The following is a 21,590-nucleotide window of genomic DNA, read 5'->3' on the forward strand; positions in this document are numbered from 1 at the left end:
CAGGGAAATCTCACCTGTTTCCCTGCCTGCTGCTGCCATGCTGGGAGCAAGGACGTGGCAGTGTGCTGCTGCACTCAGCAGGGACTCCCCAGCTCTCAGCTGCCCAGTGCAGCCAAATGCCACTGTCAGCAGGCAGTGTCAGGCTGCAGCCGGAGCTGGACTTCCCCTCTGTCTTCACGTGACAGAATTTTTCATGTAAAATAGAAAAGACTCCGCTCGTTGCTCAGGCTATTGTTTTGAGGGAGTGAAACCCTCTTCCACCCTTTCCTTCCTCCCCCTGGTAAGGAAGGCCCAAAGCGAACGGCCTGAGGTGAGGCAGGCCCTTAGAAGGGAAAGACCCAGCTCCCAGAAGGGACGGGAGGGCTGTGCTCAGTCAGAGAGCCCGACTGTGCACTGGCTGGCTTGCCAGGAGGCTGCTGGTGGCTGTTCATCATGTAAATGTTCATGCTTTTGATCTTCAGGGGCCAGATGCTTTTCCCTAACGCAGCCTTACAAGTTCTTTGCATTTTATGAAAACGAAAGAGCGCTCTGCCTATCAGTGCAGCGACTCCGCTGATGAGTCAGAGGATTTACTGTTCAGCTGCCTAACAGAGTGCGTGCCTTTCAGATGTTTCCAGTACGTTTCGGCCTGAATAGCCTTCCTGAGTAATTGTTTACGTTTGAATTACAGGAACATGCTCTAGCATCCAAAAAGTAATAGAGGGTGGCAGAGCTGCTGGGAATTGATGCAGCGTGTGCGGTCACTTCAGTGTATTTTCTTTCTTCTTAGAAGGATCTTTTAGTTATGCTAGCATTTAGGAAGTCTAGTGCTTGTGAAAGTTAGCGAGCATGGAAATGCTGGAAACTGGACTGAAATATGCAGCACGGACTGCAACAACTTTGTGATCATGTACTTTGATTTCACAGTAGAGCTAGGTGTTAAAGCTGGGTGTTTCTCATCTCTTACCCTTTTATGAGTTGGTATTTATTGTTTTTCTGACGTGGACAGTTTGCATTAGGAACTGGATGGGTGAATTTACTTTGAAGGAAAACTCACTAAGTGTTTGAATATAGTTTCATCTGTTAAGACCCTTGTTTGTTATTTGGAGAGGTTGGACATCGTACCTTCGCTGTGAGAAGTTCTGTTTAATAGAATTGAGTCATCTGGTTTCTTGCATATTGGGAACTGTCCTCTTGGTACAGTAATACTGTGATAATTTATTTTTTAATTTGGGGAGGGGTTGGACAGCTATTTGTATTACCAAAAAATTGCACCCCATTTCCAATCTCAGGGTAATAGTTTTCTTAGATACCTCACCGCTACATAATGGTAAGGGATGTTGCATGATTCTGTATAGGAGATACTAAATTAATATTTTTGAAGGAGAAATTAATTAATCTTCTTTTACTCTAGACTTTTACTGTCTAGACACACATGTTTGAACTGATTGCCTTACTCTCCTTTTATAGTGAAAGAACAGAAATGGTCATTTTTAGGATGTGATTCACCTGTGCTATTTCAGGGTACACAGTCAGGGATGAGCTCAAATATGTTGTAACAGTGGTGTTTCTCCCCTGTGGTGGCAAAGGGAGCTTTAGCTGGTCCTGGCTTTCAGCAGATGCTCTTGTAATCATTGTTCTGTGTACAGTCTGTGACCTGTATGGATTTTGTTCTATACAAGGTGATCTTTTGTGTATCATTAGAAGAGCTAGCTTCTCATCTAATAATGTCCATAAGACATACTGGGCATGCTGTACTTTGCTTGCAAGTACAGTAAGACTAATACTTTTTTTTATACTGTTTTATTACTTTTCTGTATTTCACATTTGTATACTCACTCAGCAACTGCAGGCTTACAGATGGGCTCAGTCTGCCATGCCTGACTGTACCCCTCAAGTTGCTTCAGCACATTGGGATTCCAGTGCAGGGTTGCCTTGAAAACAGCAAACTGTAGAAACTGCAGAAGAAATGTAAGAGAAAATATCACACATGGCTGCAAGAAGCACTCATATCAATCAAAAACGTGAAGAAATTAAGCTTGTATGGTGCTTTCTGATTTTTAGTGTTGTTTTTTGCTTAATAACAGCTGATTGTAGGTGAGATAAATCTGTGTTGTGCCTGGGATGTTGCTGTTGATCTGTTCCAATTAACCTGTTAGGTTCTCCTCTGGTAAACAGTATCTTTTAAAATAGGGCTGCCCAGCTGGTGGCCTGTAGGCTGGGCCATCACAATCTCCCTGATTCCTGTCTACGTAGACCTGAAGATCTCATCGTGCTTTTACAAGTCTGAAAGACGCTATAATTGGATCAAAGAAATGGCCTTGATAATGCTGTTTAGATTGTATTGCAAGTTTAGATATTGTTTAGTTTTGTTTATTTATTTAAATCTGTGTCTGTTGTGGCTCTCCATGTGTTTCTGTGTAGAAGCTAATAGCAGTACATCCAGGAAATGACACACTGGCAGGCCTCTAACTGTGCCCCAGTAAGGACTGGTGAAGAGAATACATGGTCCGAGAATAACCAAAGTGTTTGGTTTGGCTTCAATAATCTGCATATCTAAATGATGATCCTATAAAACGGGAAGAATGATGATAAGAAAATGTCTTCTGTGCATGAATGCACAAGGGAAAAAATTGTTTGCTTTTGATCTGTTGTTCTCCTAGCTAGACTGACAGCTGGCCGAGTTACTGGATGTGCTGCGTTGCCACTCTTCATTTCCTTCATCTGCAACATACAGGCTTGTTTATGCAGGAACATTTTTTATTTTTTTTCAAAAACAGTGGACATCTGCGTTTCTCATCCATAGAGGGGGATAGTTGATTGTTACATCCCAAAGGCTATAAATGTGCTATAGTCCCACAGCATACTTGTTTAAACCTTGATTTAGTTGCTGATGATCAAGTAAGTCATCCATAGTGTTCACATAAGACACTGAGTAACTGAAGGAACACATCTGTGTCCCATAGTCTGAAACTAGGGAAGAATTCAAGTTGTGATATTCATCTGGTGGAACCAATAAACACTGTACTGTGCCGCATATCCACCTTTACCCGCCAGCTGGTTGCAAGAGTGTGCGTCAGTGTTGACACACCTACTTCTTCCAGGGACCTGCAGCACCCTGGGGGTGAAGCTACCAAGGACCTACTGTTAGTTTTGTCTGAGATGTGATCCTTATCTTTGGTCTAATGACTTCCTCTGAGGACCAAAGTAGAACTTAGCCTGTAATCAAACCTGGATTTACATGCTAGTCATTGTTTCAGACACCCCTCTGCAATGCAGCATATGGGTAAGGTTACAGGGCTCGGTGGATGTAGTGAAGATGGCCAAAACTCAGAAACCTGGATCTTTTCCTGGCTCAGATAGGAACCCTCAGTGACTTCAGTGGGAGGGGGTGGCAAAGCGTCCATTCTCTCTTCTACGCTTTATTTAAAAGTATTAGCTCCATGCTATTGGCTTAATATAGCTCAGTTTTTATCATAGAACAATCACAGCGGTTAATTCTTCCTTAAAATGTCTTTGGGTATTGTCAGCCACGAACACAGGAAATAATCCTTCATTAGGCTGAGTTATCTAGACACAGTGCAGGCTAGCTGGACTAGTGCTTAAATAATGTTGTATTGACAAGGACTTCCTGTTTTGTACAGGAAAGTTTAGGCACCAGAGGTTAAACCACAGTAGCAGATTCAAATTTCATATCAACGGCTGTAAGCAGCTGATGTAAAACTCCCTATCCAACAAAAAAAAAGCACACCAGTTTTTGGCCTTTGGCAAGAGATTCCCTTAAGAAAGGCATCCAGTATGCTAGCTTTTTACATGCCATGAAATATTTTCTATCTATTTGGTTAAAGATAATCAGTGCCACTGTAAAGTTTAGCTTTGAATTAGCCAGTACTGTCTGTGTGTGTGCAGCTTGAAATTTGTAAAGACAGGTAAATTTTGACGAATTAGACATTGTAATATTACACATCCTTGCATGTTTTCTTTTCTCTTTTGATCTCTTGTAGAAAATCTGACTTGTGTGTGAAAATATCACAACTGTTGTCCCAGCCTAGCCTTACTGTGGTACGAAGATGACATGTTTAGGTGGATCTGAGCTCTGACTGTGCGATGCCAAGTGCTGTGTGAGCTAGCCAAGAGGCACAAATCAGTCTGGCTTTTGACAAAAAATGTGTTTTTACCTACTCAAAGACGAGAGAGTAACACTTTGTTAGTGAGAAGATTATGCCAGATGTAATTGCCCAGTTCCAATTCCTTTGTCACTTGGTTGGGCAGCATCTCCCGTTGTCGAATTCCTGCTCTCAGAGAAATGGTGTGGTGGTTCCTGTGAGCCATGTTAGAAGCCACGTCCAAGAAAGTGAAGAGCAGGCAGAGTTGAGGATGACAGAGTTTAGAAAGTCTGACTGATTTTTCCTAGAGGCAATGTACTTTACATGACTCCATATATTACTTCACCTGTCATTATCATTGGAATTTGAGTGCTGATGTTGTTCTCCAATGGGTAGCATAGCATTTCCACTGCATAAATCAAATATGGGACATAATCTTTAGCAGTTGCTGATTCTATGCAGCAGTAACAAGCCAGAGATGTTCCATATCCCAAGACATGTGTGGCACTTGGGACTTGAAAATGAGAAGGAAAAATTCAGATAGTTTCCTCAAGAAGACTTGTGTTAGCAAGCAGTCCAGGAGTAACGCTCTCAATCGTGTCTAGCTCTTTGAGTTGTATGTGTTGTGGTGCAGGTAACTCTAATTTCTGAAGAATTTCTCAACTCTTTGGAAGAGGATTAGTTTTCAAATTGTCACCAACCCAGGGCAATTTTACATTAGGTGAAGCTCTGAAATTTGTAGAAGTTTTCATACATCTGGAAATGCTGGAAGAAAAAATAACTCTGCTAGAAACACTGGAAAGGCCCAATTTGTGTTGTGTTTTTTTTCCAGAACGTGTTTTCCAAGGATATTTTTTTGTACTGTACCTGGTAAATGAAGCTTTTAGTTTTCGTTGCATAGAAATTAGGAACAAGTCAATGCTTAGTTGACTTTGTCATAGACGCAGTCATGGTAGATGGATGCCAGTGATCTGAGAACCTCAAACACGGAGTCTTTCAAATCATGTTTTCCATTATTTTATATTGCTGCCTACTGGCTGGGATTTGATAGCTAAACAAGAACATTCTATTAAGAATTTAGAGGTAAAGCTGTTGTGACTGCAGTAAGCTGTATAAGCTCTCAGTGTAATGGTCTTTTTGTACCATTTGCCTCCATAGCTAGACCTACAAACTCGTTGCATTGAGCTGACCTTAGATTATATTTTGACAGGCGGGCAAGAGGCACTTCCACTTCTTGCTCTCCCGTTCTGTCATTTCAGATGGGCAGTGGGTGATTCCATAAGTATGTCTTCATTTCTCTGTGTGTTCTGGAAATGGTTCTGGGATGCTGGGACACTGAAAAACTGCTGTAACACTTGAGCAGTCACAGGAAAATACTCCATTCAGCTCTGAGTTCCTTCTGCCTAAGTCTAACTGTTGCTTAGCACTTTCTGTTCTACAAAATTGTTGGGTGGGGGGCTGCAGTCCCTCTGTGGCCCAGGGTCGCAGCATGCCCAGGGCCTTCCTGCATGTCCCGTCCCAAGGCAGTAGAGCTGCTTGTGCTGCACTTATGACCGGGAAAGGGCTCGTTTCTCTTCTGCTTGTGCCAGGAGTGCAGCTATCCCTAGAGAGAGAGAGAGAGAGAGAGAAGTTATTTAATTTTTTTTTTGTTCTTTAAGTATTTCTCAAAGTATTTATTCGGTCACTGGGAGAGCAAAATGATTTCTTGTTTTAGTAACTTCAGGCAGAAATCAATCATGCCAGCTTATATTCCACATCGTTTGTTTATCAAGACTGTATCTGTATTTTTTTTCTTACAGTTTCTTGGAAATCATCATCTCCCCAACTTCATGTAATTTGATGGGAAGAGAAAATATATTCCTTACTGGTTCTGAGTGTAAACCCAGTGCATAAGCAAAATTATCATATCTAGACATCTAATTCCATACATATCCATGGGTATCACTGGTATCCAGGCAATCTGTTTTTGTTTTCTTGGCTCTTGCATTATTTATATGCTGCAGAGTCTTCTGGACAGAAAATTCCATGTGGCTAGATAGCAACCCCCTTGGGATAAATCACCCCAGTTTTCTACTTCTATTTTAAAGCTTAGGATTGTCCACATGTTTTCTGTTGCTGCTTAGTTCAAATTTATCCATTCCCCAGATCCTTGTGATCCCCCTTAAGGTACTTACCCGGTGCAAGAAGATCCCCCCTGTAGCCTTCTCATCTTCAAATACACACGCTTAAGCGCTTCATCCTGTCATCTTAGCAAAGGCCCGCCATACTTTCGGTCAGACCCGTATCTCGGGGATTTTCTCTAGAATGTGTATGTTGCTTATGAAGATAAGATGTGCCAAGCTCCAGTTTATGCCCCAAAATGGATATTTATAATGGCATGGTATTTTTTTATGTTTAGAAAGGAACCATTGCAAAGTAATGGAAATGCTCTGCCTACGAAAGGATGGTGCACTGAGCCTGCTTCTGGTGAGCGTGGTGGCAGCAAGTTTCGCTTGCACGGCTGTCAGGGACGAAGGAGAAGTCTTGCAAAATGGCAGTCAGCTGAAATAGTGACTGCTGTAGCACAGGAGGTAAGACCAGCTAGCTTCTCAGCAGAGGATGAGTTACTTTGTGGAAGATACCAGCCTAGAAACATGTAAATACCTGGCTGGGCCCCAAAAATATGTTTTACAGTGTGAGGATGGTAGAGACAAGATAGGCTTTTTGCAAAACTCTAGCAGTGGACATTTCTCATACTGTGTCTTTCTGCTTTGGTGCAGAAATTATGGGTATTAAAACATTTTCTTATGCTATTTGTTGCATGATGTTTGAATCATTTCACTATTCATGTCTGCCAAGAAGTAAAACTTGGAAGTCTGTTTCCTGTAGTCACTCTGGGTAAAATGCACTGAAAAATACACGGACAAATGGTAGTGGATTTTGTAAAGGTGTAGTTGTATAGCAGGCCAGAAAACAACAAAAAAAAAAATTAACCCAGCCTTATGCCGTTCATTACTGAGAGAATTCTCTGAGGATCAGAGATTTATCTGGGGATTAAGTAGTAAGAGCAAAGGGACTTAGAGGTAGGAATGGACAAACCTATGTTGTCTGTTAGAGAATACAAGGGTTGAGCCGAATACATGAGAGATCTGCACATGGCGTTTATCTGTTGTGCCATTTCCAGTCATTTTCAGTATCATGAGGCTATTCCTCAGCATAATGTTTGGTTAGAAAGCATATATTTTAAAATAAGTCAAGTAATATTTGGATTTTTGTCCTTTGTTTCTTGATGCTTTACTTTAGAATGTTTTTTTCCTTTGAAGTAGAGAAGAATTAGTAGTACTCTGCAGTGTCTTGTCTCCTTTGATCCTTACATGTTGATCCTGCACTTACCTGCCGTTATAGCTAGATGTCAGCCTCAGATATCAACGAGAGGCTTGTCATTCACAATCAGGTTTATTTTTCATCCTCAACCCCAGAACCTTGAGGATGCTGAGGTGGGATGCGTCAGGAGGAACAGATCTGCTGCCAGAAGACAACCCTTCAAATGGGAATGGTGACTGAAAGGACGTTTTTTTGTCCCAAAGAATGGATGGTCACCTTTCCTGGCTGACTACCTCTTCCACTGCAGTGTTTCCAGCTCTTAGTTGTCTTTTGGAATCTGCTGGTAGGTTAGAATCTCAGTTAATGGTTTATTTAAAACCTTGTTACTGTAGTTTTGAGAGACAGGCCTGAAATCACACCTCTTACACTTCATTCCCTTCAATAACTGGGATCTGCCCCCTTCCAAGAGCCTGGCCTAATGGTTTAATTATTAAAGTTAACAGAGCCACTGGTAAGCGTTTGCTTTTCAGACTCTGAGAAGTAGCTGCACTCATAGTGAAGTTTGCTTTTCTGATGACTTCCCTTCCTCAGAGCCTGGTGAGCCTATTATTTCGTAGATAATCCGCCCTGCCCCTAAAGCTCTGCTCGGAGCCCTTTCTCTGAATGCCTTCTGTCAGTGATGAAGCCTCGGTGGGTGCCAAAGCCTCACCACCAGCTCGGCACAGGCTGAAGGATGGCACGCTGAGGCAAGGGCAGCTTCAGAGCTGCGACGAAGACAACAGCTTGTATTCTGGAAAATTGGTGATTCAGCCATTCCAGTAACTTGTCACAGGGACCCGACAGCCTCGTAAGGCAGCAGATTTGGGGATGTACCAGCTAACGGAGGGTTGTGACTCAGGGGATGACTTATGCTGGGAACAGCCGAGGGTCGTGGCCTCAGGCATGACTTGCTCTGGGGTGGCTGCCCACCCTGCAGGGGCTGCTGAGGTGGGGCAGCAGCCGCCGAACCTCTGCAGTTTATAGCAGGGGACTCAGTTCAGAGTAGCAGTGGCTTTGCTTTGCCTGAAAGTGGCTTGCTGTGACCTGCAGCAAATCGGGGCCTGTTTCCTGGGCATCCTGAGTCATGTGCATCAGGGTCACAGCACACAGCTGGTCCTGCTGACCTTGGTCGGCCCTTCCAGTGTGTCAGCCCTGCCTGTGAGTCAGTGTCACGAGGTGAGACAGACATGCAGTTTGGTGGGAGATTTGCTTGTTAAAGACTTCAATAGGAAAATTAGAAGTTACAGACTGTAAGGATTGTAGATCTGTTATTACAGGCAAGAAAGTAAAAAAGCCCCTGTCTTTACCAGACCTGTGCTAGGAATCAAGCCTGTTTAATGTCCATGTTGCTGCAAATTTACTGAGCTGCTACCGACGTTTCAATGTGAGGGGTTACCTCAGGGCTTACCCTGGTCCCTGTCTGTAACACACCTCAGTTTAGCTGATTAATCATTTTGCCTAATCTTGTCTTTCCAGGAGTGGCAGAAATTGAGAGACTACTTTGCTGCAGGTCACTTTGTTTCTTCCCTTGCTAGATTTGCAGGGTGGATCCGGTGATATAACCTAAACTTGGAAAGGAAATGTCCTGAATGATATGTTCTCAACTTGACTCATCACTGAGCTGGCTTGCAGCTCTAGAGCTGCCTTTTATCCTCCTCTGAATAAATTACTTGAGTTGTAGTGCCATCTTGCAAATTGTAAGCAACACCACAATACAAACCCCAACATGAGAGGTACTTGTCTGATGAGCTGGAAATGTTAGCTCTTAGTTTGCCTGTGACATTGCCTGCGCCTTTCATTGCGCCGTCGCTTCCTTCGTTCCTGTTAATTTCAGCTGCTTGTCTAGTCACAGTTTATTTCCATTTCTGTTCTTGTAGCCTGCCAAACTCAGGGCGAGGAAAAGCAGCAGGTGTAAACTCATAGCTGTCAGCAGAACAAACTCAAGGTATTTGAATGCTTAGGTGACTTGCTGGAGGAACAGGAATATTTTATTGTGGTTGTCTTTGCTTTGGGAGGGATGCTTTTCTTTTTTCTTTTTTTCTTTGCTAAGAAGGCAGTTACATTTCTGCCTGGGTGGCAAAGATTTGGGTTCTGTGGCTTACTTAATAAATCCCCAAACAATTTGGGTTGGAAGAGACCTTTGGAGGCCATCTGGGAGTGGGAGTGTGCGTGGGAGCATATGGTGGGATGCCAGGGACGTGCCCAGGAGCGGTGCAGCCTTCCAAGGCCTGCTCTCAGCAGGCGGCGGTGACACAGAGAGACAATCTGGCCGTGGTGGTGATGCCTCCTCCCCTGCCACCAGGACCTCAGCGCTGCTCGAGGGTGGCAGCAGCTAGACCTCTGTCGTCCCTGCAGTGGAGGAACCTCAGTAGAGCTCAGCCCTTTTACTGCAGGCACGAAGACTGGTAGACTTCTCTCACCCCATCACTCAGTAGCTGCAGTAGCTTGCTGAGGATGTCTCTGAGAAGAAGGATCACGTGGGAGGTATTGAGTCAGGCTCATGAAGGATTTCCAGAGACTGAGCTAAAAGAAGTAATGGAAGCACAAAGGCCTTGGTTTAGGTTTTCTGTACACCCTCATTCGAATCTGGGAATTACTAGCCAAAGATTTTTTTTCTGTTATACCTATGTATTAAAATATGTTTTGCCAAGGGAAATACGTTGTCCCTAGATCTTGAGAGCGTCCAGCCTAATGCTGACTGTGAGATGAGCTAGAATGCTGGCATTCTCTGTTTTTCTTAAAGAAGTAAGTAGACTTTGCATGTCAATGCCTTTACCGCTATCAGTCACATCTCTTGCATATCTTCATAGCTGCTATTTTGTAGCTGGCACCAGTTTTGGATTAGGGGTAATGCAAGTACAGACAGTAGAAGTAAAAAGAACCATTGGGTTCTCTCAAAAATAACAGTATCAAGTAGCCAAGCCCAGCATAATGTAAAAAACAGTCACTTCTCTCCCACTCAGTGCCTGCTTATTGGAAATAGTGAATGCAGATAATTAACTTAATGCTTAGGATTATTAACAGTATGTAATAGGGAAGGATTTCACATTAACAGATGACTATATTTCATTTTCAGTGAAAATGCTAACCTTTCTGGTAGTGTTGCCACTGATTAACATTTGCTGTGATGCTGTGTAATTGAAGTAGGACAGTAAATAAGCTCTCCTGTTCTGCATCAGTTCACAAATACCGGGCAGGTCCTTGATTGTATATCTAATAGCAGAAGTGAAGTCAGGTGAAGATGAGGGCAATACCTGGATAACAGAAGGGTGAAGGAAATGCACAGAAGTAGGAGGTTTGGCAATGTCATTCTTGCTTCTGAGTCACTGGTGAGCTAAAAATCTGGACAGAGTGTGAGGGGGTGTATCGACAGGGCAAGCTAATTGCTGTCACAGCAGTTGCCTCTAATCTTATTTTCATGTATTTATAGTGTGTAAGATAACATTTTCTCTCAAGTGAGCCCTCTTGCAGGTCCCTTGGCACAAAGGGGCCATTTCATATCAGCATCTTATGAAGCAATACTCTGACTACTCAAAAGGGATCATAATTGCTGCCTTGCCAGGTTTTACTGGGTACATATTCAGGTTGAATTCAAGAGCTCTAATGGCCTTGATTACGGACCGATAATGAGGTTTGGTGCCATGCTCAAACCCTGAGTGGGAAGAATGGAGAGCAAAGAGGGAGCTGAAATAGGGGACCTTTGGGACAGCTTCCAGCTTTGACTTGTGATCTTTCTTTGTGTGCTCCCAGGTTTTACCCTGTCCATGACTCAATTACTTATTTCACACAAGTGTGAAAGATTGTTCTAATGTGGCTGGTTCTTTGTTTCTGAGGGCTGTTTTCAGCCAGTGTCCTTAGCAATTGAATTTGCTTCCACCTTGTTGTATTCAAAGATGCCTTTTATTTGTCATAATTATCTGCTCCTAGCACCGCTCTGCCACAGAGAAGGATTTGTGTGTGTGCATCTACACGCTTTTGAAACCGCTGCCCTTCGTGTTCTGATTCCAGGTGGTAAACTGTAAGAGGGAAAGGAGGATAAACATTTTGTGGTTTTTGAATCAGGGGAACAGAATTAAGTTTTTCAAGTTTCAAACAGCATTAGAGTTCTCCCACCCTCCTGTTTATGGGGCTGGGAATCAAAATATTGAGAGTGAAAGGAAAGATAAACAGTACCTGCCTTTATTTCTTCCTTCCTTCAACATTATCTCCATAACTCTCTTTCCATTGTTTTTCTGATTTGTTTGGGACTTAGTAGTGCTGTAAGCATTAAATCAAAACAGATGCTCACATCAAAAGAGAAAGCTGTTATTTTCTATTGCTTTATATATTTTTATATATTATCTATTTGTTATACACTATTTTTTTATACCCATTGTTAGCTTGCATACACATCATAAAGGCTTTTTGTGATGGATTTCTTTTCCATTTGTAAAACTTGGCTCCCTATCTACACTGTAGCCTGCTCTCCTGTTCGTGACATTATTCAGCTTTGGAAATAATTGTGACTGTCTAGTTTAACTGCTGCTTCATCAGTTCATAGGTCGTTAGGTCAAAGAACCTTTGTCTGTAAATTAACCTAGAAAACTGATGTTAGGTGTACCCTTTGGGGAAAAAAAAATCAATTGTGGTGCTCTGCATTTTTTAGTTTTATCTGTTTATGGAGCCCAAAACTTGAACAATTGAAACTTCTTTGTGTTTCTTAACTCAAAGTGAGGCTGATAGAAGATGCCATGTGTGATAGCATCTATTCCTTAGCAGGAAAATAGCTGTCATCTCCACCCTGCAGTACCAACTCTCTCTTCCTTTGGACTTGCCCACGTATTATTAATGAAGGCCTCTCCACAACCCTTTAATAGAGGAGTCTGGCTTTAGGTATGGCAAGACATGTATTTTGAGTTACACAAATGCAGATCAGCATTAACTGCAATAGTGGAAATTAGTTCCAGGTTTAAATGAGGTCTCTGCTAGCCTCTCAGTACCCGAGGACCTCCTGTTAAAATAGCCATCGCATTTCCTTGGACAGCATGAAGCTATTATTATCTGGCTTTACAATTCATAAAAAGAAAACGAAGAAATACATTTCCAAAGCAGCAACTAATTGTACTTGTTTCTATTTCGGGAAGCCCAGCTGGAGGCGTTTGCCAAGCTGTCAGACCAGCTTGCCTACGTTCACAGGGGAGTTCTGCGGCAGCATGCGTGCCTTTGACTTCCAGTGCCACAGCTCTCCTCCGGTACAAAGCTCTTTTCTGGGCTGATCGGGTCTGTCTTGCTCTGTTCTAACTCTGAAGTCCAAGTGCGTAGGTGTCGGGCAGCTCGTGTGCTGGCTTCACGTGCCCGGCCGCTCAAGGGCTGCCCTCGGAGCCGAGCGGCTCGCTCCCCTTGCGGTGCTGCTGGCGAGGTGCTGGGGATGGCACGGAGCACGTCAGCGTTGCCAAGACCACTGCGATTAAATTGTTGCGGTGATAGAGAAAGCCATCTGCTATTTGTTCCCCCTGCCTGCTCGCTATTCGGAAAGCCGATGCCAGACATTGCTGGCAAGGCCGGCTGACTGGGTGCCAGGCTGTCATGTGGAGAAGGCCTGGCTGCTGCTCAGCCTGGGTCAGGGGCTTGGTGCCCCGTCTGCAGGTGACATTGTGCTTATGTGTGGAAAAGGCTTGGCTGTCACTTCATCGAGGGAAGTTGCAGCAAAGGGTGCGATGGTAGCTGGAGCGTGCCTTCTACAGCTGGTGTCTTTGCGCTGCTGGGTGGCGATCCTAGCTGAGCTGATAAAACGTCCTCGCTCTCTTTGGATGTATGGCCATCAGAGTTGGTCTTGTGCCTGCTCCGTCCCTGGAGATAGAGAGGCTTGGGCGATGTAGCCCGGCATCGCTGTCAGGTGGTGATCTCAGGGCTGCTGCTGTGGCTGCGGTGCCGTGAGGGTCAGAGGGGGCCTGCATCCACTTCGTGCTCGGCTGGTCTTCGGAGGGTGCAGCACCGGGATGTGGCGGGTGGGCTGCGTGCGGGTCTGACAGCTTCCTTGGAGGCAAGTCATGACTGGGAACCTTCTCTGGCAGAGTGTAAAGTCCTTTGGCACACATCAAATTCCTTAAGCAACAAGAAAACGCTCTAAAAGAATACTATATTAATACTATATACTCTAAAAGAATACAATATTAAGGAGCTAAAGTTTACAAAATGCGAGAAGAGGTCCTAGGTAACTGTGCTTTTTACATTTGTGACATAGTCTTTTTGTCAATGTGACACAGTTTTTAATGGTATGGTCATGTACCGTTTTTTCCTACATTGGCCATATACAGCAGGGAGTTAGTAAGTAGCTGTTTAACAGTATGCTTTATTCAAAAAGAGCAATATTTCAGACTCAAATCTCTATTTACTGTACTTTACTAAATCCTTCTCTAAAAACACAATTCATAAATTCATACTTTTATTTTTTTTATTCCTCCTCCACTATGGATTTTTCCTTTGCGGTTTTTCAGTAAGTAGTGTTGATCAGTATAATACTTAAATACTATATCAGCATGAATGTAAATTCACTTCACCTCTGGATGGGATCAATAGATTTTGGAGATGGTGTTATCTCTGTTATGTAGATAAGAGACCAAAACACTGGGAAAGTGAAAACAAGACTAACATTGTCCTTAAAATATAAACCTCATTTAGGGGCATATGCTGTATACTGTTGAATAGGTTCAGAGCTTTCAGACCCTAACACTGTCTTTTTTTTTTTTTTTTTTTTTAATACCTGGATGTTCATCGCAGTCCTGTTCCCATCGTTGGCTCTGTCTCTACTCTTCAAAGTTCAAAATAATGATGGTGTTAATATGTATTATGTACACACACACCCCTGATATGTGACCATCCCCTGGTGAGGTTTGGTGTCTGCTGCGAGCAGCGGGAGTGGTGCTGGCACAGTGCTGCCCGTCCCAGAACACGCAGTGTGTCTGAGCAGCAAGTGCTAGTGGTGGGCCTGCATCGATGGATTCTCACTGATCTTTGTAAAGCAGGTTAAAGCTTTGGTATTTGCGAGTGCTCTAATTTTTAGACAATATGCTAATTACTCTTTTGAATTGGAAATGCCTGTTCAGCACAGTGCAAGAGAAATCGGGATTGACTTTGTGATGCTGTGTCGCAAACAGTGTTGAACCTTTTCCTGTTTATGTAGAAATGCTGTTATGGTTTTCCTAGGCCAAATTAGCCATTGCCACATTTTTATTCCGCTCACAATACAAGTGTGTGTGCACGCATGCATATGCATACGCGGTTGTAATCTTCTTATTGTTGTGCTCGCAGCGATACTGTCCAGAAGAATTTTTTTCCTAACATCAGAGTGGAGAGATGATGATGATTGTGGAAGTGGATGCAGCTGTCTGAAAATGAAAAATAAAAGACAAAATAGAAACAGAAATATTTTGCATCTGTGGGGAGGAGAAAAAAAAAGTAATTAGCCAAGCATAGATAAATTGGTTTATGATGAAAGCCCCGAAATGGTGGCACAAAATGTTCCAAAAGGTTTTCTGTACGATGACACTTGTGTTCAAGGTTTCACCCTAGGGATTCTCTGACAAAATTGAGGATTTCTGGCATGGTAGAGCAATAGGGGAGTTAATGTCTGAAATAGGAAGTCATCTCACTTTCAGAAATGAACATTGCTATTTCAGTTTTTAATTCTGATAATTAGCAGTAACAGTTCATCCTCAAATTGTTCCTCTAACATTAGGTGGTCCAGAATTGCGTGACTTAATATGACATTTTATCCTGTCTGGAAGAAGACAGGAACAGCTAACCGCTATTAATTGCGCAAGCTATTTACTGCAAAGAAAATTTGGTTTTCTATTTATATACATACAGATCAGTGCTTCAGCTTCTGTGAAGTGATGCGCTTCAAAGACTTTAACGTTTGACACTGATTTCTGTTACTGAAAGTCTGTCTCAACCTATACTTCATGTCTATTTAGCCAGGTTGCTTCTCTTGCTCCCCAGCGTGTTAGTAACATGTTCCTCAGCGACATGCAATGTCTCTAAGTTCTCCTTGCCTCTTAAGTGAATGTGTCAACCTCCTTGGGTGTGCTTTCTGGCATCTTGCTGCATTCTCCTTGGCCCTTCTGGTGGCCACTGATCTGTGGAAGACGCTTCTGTGTTTCCTATCTTATGTTTGGCCAGCTATCGACCCTGTCTTTGCAGATAAAGTCAGGAAACCTTAAGAGTGTTATTGAGAATGCAAATGAGCTTATTGAGATGTCCTGGTCCTGCTGTTTACACAGATGTTATACCCTAGGGTGAAAACATTGCATCGTAGTTTGCATTTCATGTTGAAATCACTGTTATTGCAGGCCAAGATGCTGTTCACATCATTCAGTGTCTTTCTAAGAGATGTGAGAGCAGAACTGAAAGAAAAATCACACCTAAACATGTGCTGTGGTTTCCTTCCTACAATTTTGTCTGCTGGTAGCTTCTGCTTCTGGATCTCCTGCCTAAGCATGTTCTGGTGGACCAAGTTAGTGTTTACAGCTGATGTCCATTTAAGCCTCTTCCAATGGATCCAGATGTCTTTTGTTTTGTTCAAGAAATAGAGGGATATTTCAGATGAGAAGGGCCCTGAGGAGGCCTCCAGTCCAACTTCCTGCTCAAAGCAGGGTCAGCCATGAGATCAGACTGCACTACTCAGGGCTTTTTCCAGGTGGGTCTTGAAAACATCCAAGAACGGTCACAAGCGCGCTCTGGGCTAGGTGTGTCCCTGCCTGGTTGTCCTCACAGTGGCCAAGTTTCTCCTTATACCCAGCCTGAACGTCTTGTTGCAGCTTATGCCAGTAGTCCCCTGGCCTCCTGTCAAGCACTGCAGCGTAAAACCTGGCTCTGGAAGCTCCCCGGGGCTGCTGCAACGTACCCTGAACCATCTCTTTTCCCGGCTGAAGAAGGCCCTTCCTCAGCTTCCCCTCACAAGGCAGGTGCTCCAGGTAAGCCATCCTGCTGGCCCTCTGCTGAACTCCCTCCAGTTGGTGCAGACGGGTGGACAAGGAGTGGTTTCTTGGAATTAAAATCGGTGCTGATTCACTTGCAGTTGTCTGCTTGCCACCATGTTGCCCGTCTGGATGTTTCTCTGAGGTCTGTTAACATTGATCCAAAGAGAAGGACATTGTGTGGCTCCATATTGGTTCTTGTTTGAGAGTAGATGTATGTGCTTTGTGGGGGGTGACAAGGTTGAATAGGTGGATGCCCGATGATGTTTTTCTAAAGAGACTAACAGTGAGTGAGCTAAGGAGACATGGAGCTGGTTATGACGAAGGTTGCAGCTCTGGCATCTTGAAGAATCAGTGGAAGTCCCGAAGTCTGGAGGTATAATTGAAGGTGAAACAGATGTTAGATGTGTATTGGAGCTTCATTGTGGATCACTGTCTACAAAAGCTGGTATTTAGCCTGTTATTTTCCAGATGATATTTTTTTTAACATGCTGAGGGAGCAGATGTGCTTATTGTATCCTCCTCCTTTAAGTCATTTTGGGCAGTTAAACAGATGGATGCATTTTGAAATCCAGTAACATCTCTTTCAGCATCTGTAACGTTGTTGTTCCCTGTGCCAAGCAGGGTACAAGTGACCAGAGCATCTGATGAGCACTTTGCCTGTGACAAGCTGCCCCGTTTGCCAAAAGCCAACGATACACTCGTGTTGTGACAGGGACGATTGGATTCTACTGCTTTCACAGCGCCACGACTTGAGTTTTGCTGCTGGAATAGGCAAAGCTTGTATTAATTCTAGTACAGGAGGTGACTGTGTCTCTGGAATGCAGGAAATCATTCCATCAATTGAATTCCATCTATCTGAAAAGAAGGCTGCATATTACTTATTATATGATAAGCTTCAGCCAGATCTTCTTTGGGGGTGATACAGTGTGCTAGGGCTGTGTGGGGTTTCGACACTGACACCTTTGCAAAATATTCCAAACACTCTGCGTAGCATTATTAGAAATCACATGATGAGATGTTTAAGGTAAATGCAATGCCATCAGGTCTTTATACTGTAGATCTAAACAGTGTAAGTTGAATAAAAAATCACAGGTAAAATTCAGGGTGACAGGAAACCTTAGGATAGAATAATATCCTGTCACTTACCACAAAAAGTTAAATATTGAAATATCAAGTCTGTTTAAGGCAACAAACATCATGAATCATTACTTCCTTTGTTGTGTTATGAAACCAAAATAGGAAAAACATTACAACACTCAGTGACTTTTTGGATGTGATATTTGGGTGACTGATATTGCAAAAGCTTGGAAAAATTGCTGTTAAAACAGTAGGAGGGGCAGTTATCAGTTTGCTAATGGGAGAACCAAGGAAATGCCAGGATGTTTGAGAAGGGAAACTTGGTCTTGCCATGCATGAGGATGCATGGTGGTCTTATAACGCTTCAGGCTTGAGAATTCAGTATTAGACTAGAAGGCAGAAAGAGTAATTGTTTCCTGTACATTTCCTTGCAAAGTGATTTTTGAAATTTTCTGGTTTTAAACTGAGTGTGATGTTTGGTGTTTGTTTATATTTATATATTTAAATAATATATATGTTATATATATATATATATTTTTCAATATAAACCAAATTGGTACTTTCTGTTTATCCACAGTTTATGGTAGTCTTCCTCAAACTGCCTTGCAATGGATTATCACACTGGAGATGGAGGTGTCAAATTATTATTACGGCGATTGTTACGTTGTGCAAGTTGATTTTCAAGAATGGTCATGGCTGCTGGGCTTAAGGTTGACCTCAGTTATGGTTGTGTGAATTTGAAGAAGTTTCACTGAAATTTCCGACTTAAAAATTTCAGTAGGGCCACTGACCCCCACTTTTACCTTCTGAGGATGTGCTTGGATTTTGTCTTATCATTAAATCAGGACAAATCTTTCTTTGAAGGAGCTGTGGAGGTTGGCAGCATTCATACTGGGGCTTCGTATTAAGTGCTTTCAGTGTTTCCTTTTATATCATTATGAACTGTCCAGGTTGTTATATATATTCTGCTAACACATTCAGAAAAAGCTGGAGTTCATAGCACTGCAATTAATCATTATGACATTGTGTGGTGCATTGCAGGTGACCTCCAGCGGAGCACCGCTCCCGAGTGGTTGCCCTGTGGGAACGCTCTCTTTTTTTGGCTTCCAGTGGCTGCCTGCAGACTGGAGAGGCCTGGGCACCAAATTCGGTTGTGAAGTGTACTTGGCAAAGCCTGCAAGTGCAGGACGATGTTTGTGTTCCTCTGATACCCAGCTGGCAGTTGGTGAGCACGGCAAGCACAACTTCCACGGGTCCAGAGCTGCACTGTACGTCATCAACCGAACTGCGTGCCTGGGCTCAGTAAGCAAGGGGGCTGTTCTGATACAAATTTTGTTGGTAACGTGTACCAACGGCCAAGGAGATAACGTGAATATAGGATAGGATTGGAACAGCAATTTAAGTAAGATTTGATTAGTACTTAACATTTTGATGTTAAATTCTGACATTGGCTGTAGTAAAACTATTTTGATTTAGAGCTCTCTGATTTAGAGCTTTATGACTGTCAGCATTTTGTTTGAATGGTCATCATTTGGTCTTCAGAAAACAGCTGAAGTTGCTTGATGGTAATTTGGCCAATTTATGTTTGTTCAAAACTGCTAATGTGGGATAAATTTATGGCAGCTTAGGCTAGGTTGGAATGCCTAAGCAGATCCAGTTGTTGAAATAAAGCCTTTTCTTCTGATCTGCTTCTCAGATGGTTTCTGCCTACCTTCAGGCTATGACCACTCTTGCAGATGATGGAGTGGGTGTGTTTGAAATGTGCCGGTAAGGGACAGCAAGGTTCAGAAGGCCTAATGGTGTGAGATTGTCAGCTGATGGTGTGAGATAGCCAGCTTGTAACTCCAGGATTTTTCTTCCCTCGCGCTTCTCGAGAAGACAGGGAATATAACAGCACATGGAAGAGAGCTTTTTTTTTTTTTTTTTAGTTCATCTTCTTCATATTTCACCTTAACTTGATGATTCTTACCACTGAAGCGCATTCGTGGTACTTGGATTATCACCACCTTCCTTCTGTGATGTGCTCATTAGTGTGATTCTAGTCACAGATGCTTTCTTAGCTTTTCCACGTACATGAAGCCATGGACAGTGTCAAATCAGGCATAAAATAATATAGGAGCTGGTACTGTTAACCTAGAGGAAACAAAGGACACATGAATACATTAAGAATACCCAGATGCACATCTCTGTTGGGAGGATGGTATTTGTGAGAATCCTCTTAAAACGGTATTGAAATGTTTATCCCAGGTGCTGTTAGTGGCATGGGAAGATGTTTATTCTTATGATCACAGATGTTAAGAGATGGTGAATCAAGGTGAGCTGTGGGTTGTCATGACAAAGCTAGGCTGATAGGATCATAAAATCTATGCATTATGCACTGTGTGTTACACAGTGGTCACTGCTGTGACTACAGTATAGTCAGACAAGGTCTTACAATATACATCTAAAACTTACGGCATTGCAGAAAGCATTACTTGAAACAAGCTCTTGCATCCCAAATCCCTTCCACTCCTGTTCTTGCTGAGTTTAAGTCTCAGGAATTTACTTAAAGTCAGAAGGAGGGGCCTTTCTGAAGCCAGTCACAGCAACTCTGTTAGGATATCTGTCTCCAACCAGCTGAGGCCAATTTTACTAGATTCTGAGAAAGTGAGATGGCTACAGGTCCAAAAACAACTGCAGCAAAATGAAATCGAAGAAGCAGCTCAGTGTTGTTGCATTTGCTCAAACAGTAGAAAATTATGTAGCTTTTGAGTAAAGCGCTACCAGAGTTATCTTTATGTAAAATGCTGGTCATGTAATCCAATGATAAATACATGATGAAATTAAAAAAAAAAAAAAGTCTGGAAAGAGGTAGGCAAATTATTTCAGCGTGGTTGTGATGCCAGCTCCTACAATTCATGCTTATGTTACAAAAACATTAAATGTTCTGCTACAGAAACAGTACTAAATAGGAACATTTTTCAGAAGATGCTCATTTAAAATGGTGCCGTTTTGTGTCACCATGTGAAAGTTCTGCCTGCATCACTGATGTTGCGAGTGAAACTGTGTATGCGTCTTCTAAAAATGCACCAAGGGTGTTTCTTGTCCAGATGGAATTTACCTTGTGTATTTGTTAAAGCATGACACTGTTATAAAATGAGGTGGAATTAAACCCAGAGTGAATTAGAAACATGTCAGGGGATTACAAAAGGGATTTTAGATCAGAATTAGTGTAATACAGACGAGATTTTTGTGAAAAGAACTGGGAACAGAACCAAGGTTTTCTCCTTTGCTCTATATAAAGAACTCACATGTACAGATTATAATTGCTGTGGTGAGAGGATGCCAAATTATATAATGCCTCTACCACTATTACTGTTTTCTAACCTCAAGAGTTCCTCTTTTGGGAACACAACCAAAAAAAAAAAAAAAAAAAAGAGCAGCTTGATCACATTTATACCTTTATGGTTCTTCCATGAAATGGTAACATAAATCTGCAGACCGGATCGGGCTTTTACATATCCGATACTGTGATCAGTGACAACGGATGGATTTGAATGTGCAAAATGCCTGCAGTGCCAAAAATAGGTCCATATTTATTCCTGTCATAACTTCACTGAAGTTAATGGAGTTGAGCCAAGGCTGAATATGCCCACAGTCTATAGGACAGCTGGCCTTCTGGCAGGATTTGTTTGACAAAAATGCTTTTGTAAGAACAATTACGTCTTCTGATATTGACGGTATATATGGTGACATTTCAGGAACATTCATGTGGATTGAAAATGAAGGTTTCAGATGCATCTACGATGCCTAAAAGACAAGGAAAGCACTGATAAAGGTATTTGCAAGCAAGAAGTGAGTGTAGTTCCATCAGCAGTTCTGGACTACCAGCCCACTTAATGAGGTTTTCTAATTGTAATAATAATTCTCCATATTTTGTTCACTAACACTAATGTAACTTTGGGCTTCATTGAGGATGGATCTTGAGCACAATTTGAAGGGAAGGTCTGATTCTCTCATCCTTTGCTACATTTGGCAAAGTTGTTCATTTTACTTGCAATATCCACGTGCAATCCATATAGGCATTTTCTTTCCACTTGGGTTCAGTTGTTAATTGATAGTGTCTGAGCAATGAAGGCAGCCTCGA

The sequence above is a fragment of the Cygnus olor genome, chromosome 5 (genome assembly GCF_009769625.2).
Source record: "Cygnus olor isolate bCygOlo1 chromosome 5, bCygOlo1.pri.v2, whole genome shotgun sequence".
Classification (NCBI taxonomy): domain Eukaryota; kingdom Metazoa; phylum Chordata; class Aves; order Anseriformes; family Anatidae; genus Cygnus; species Cygnus olor.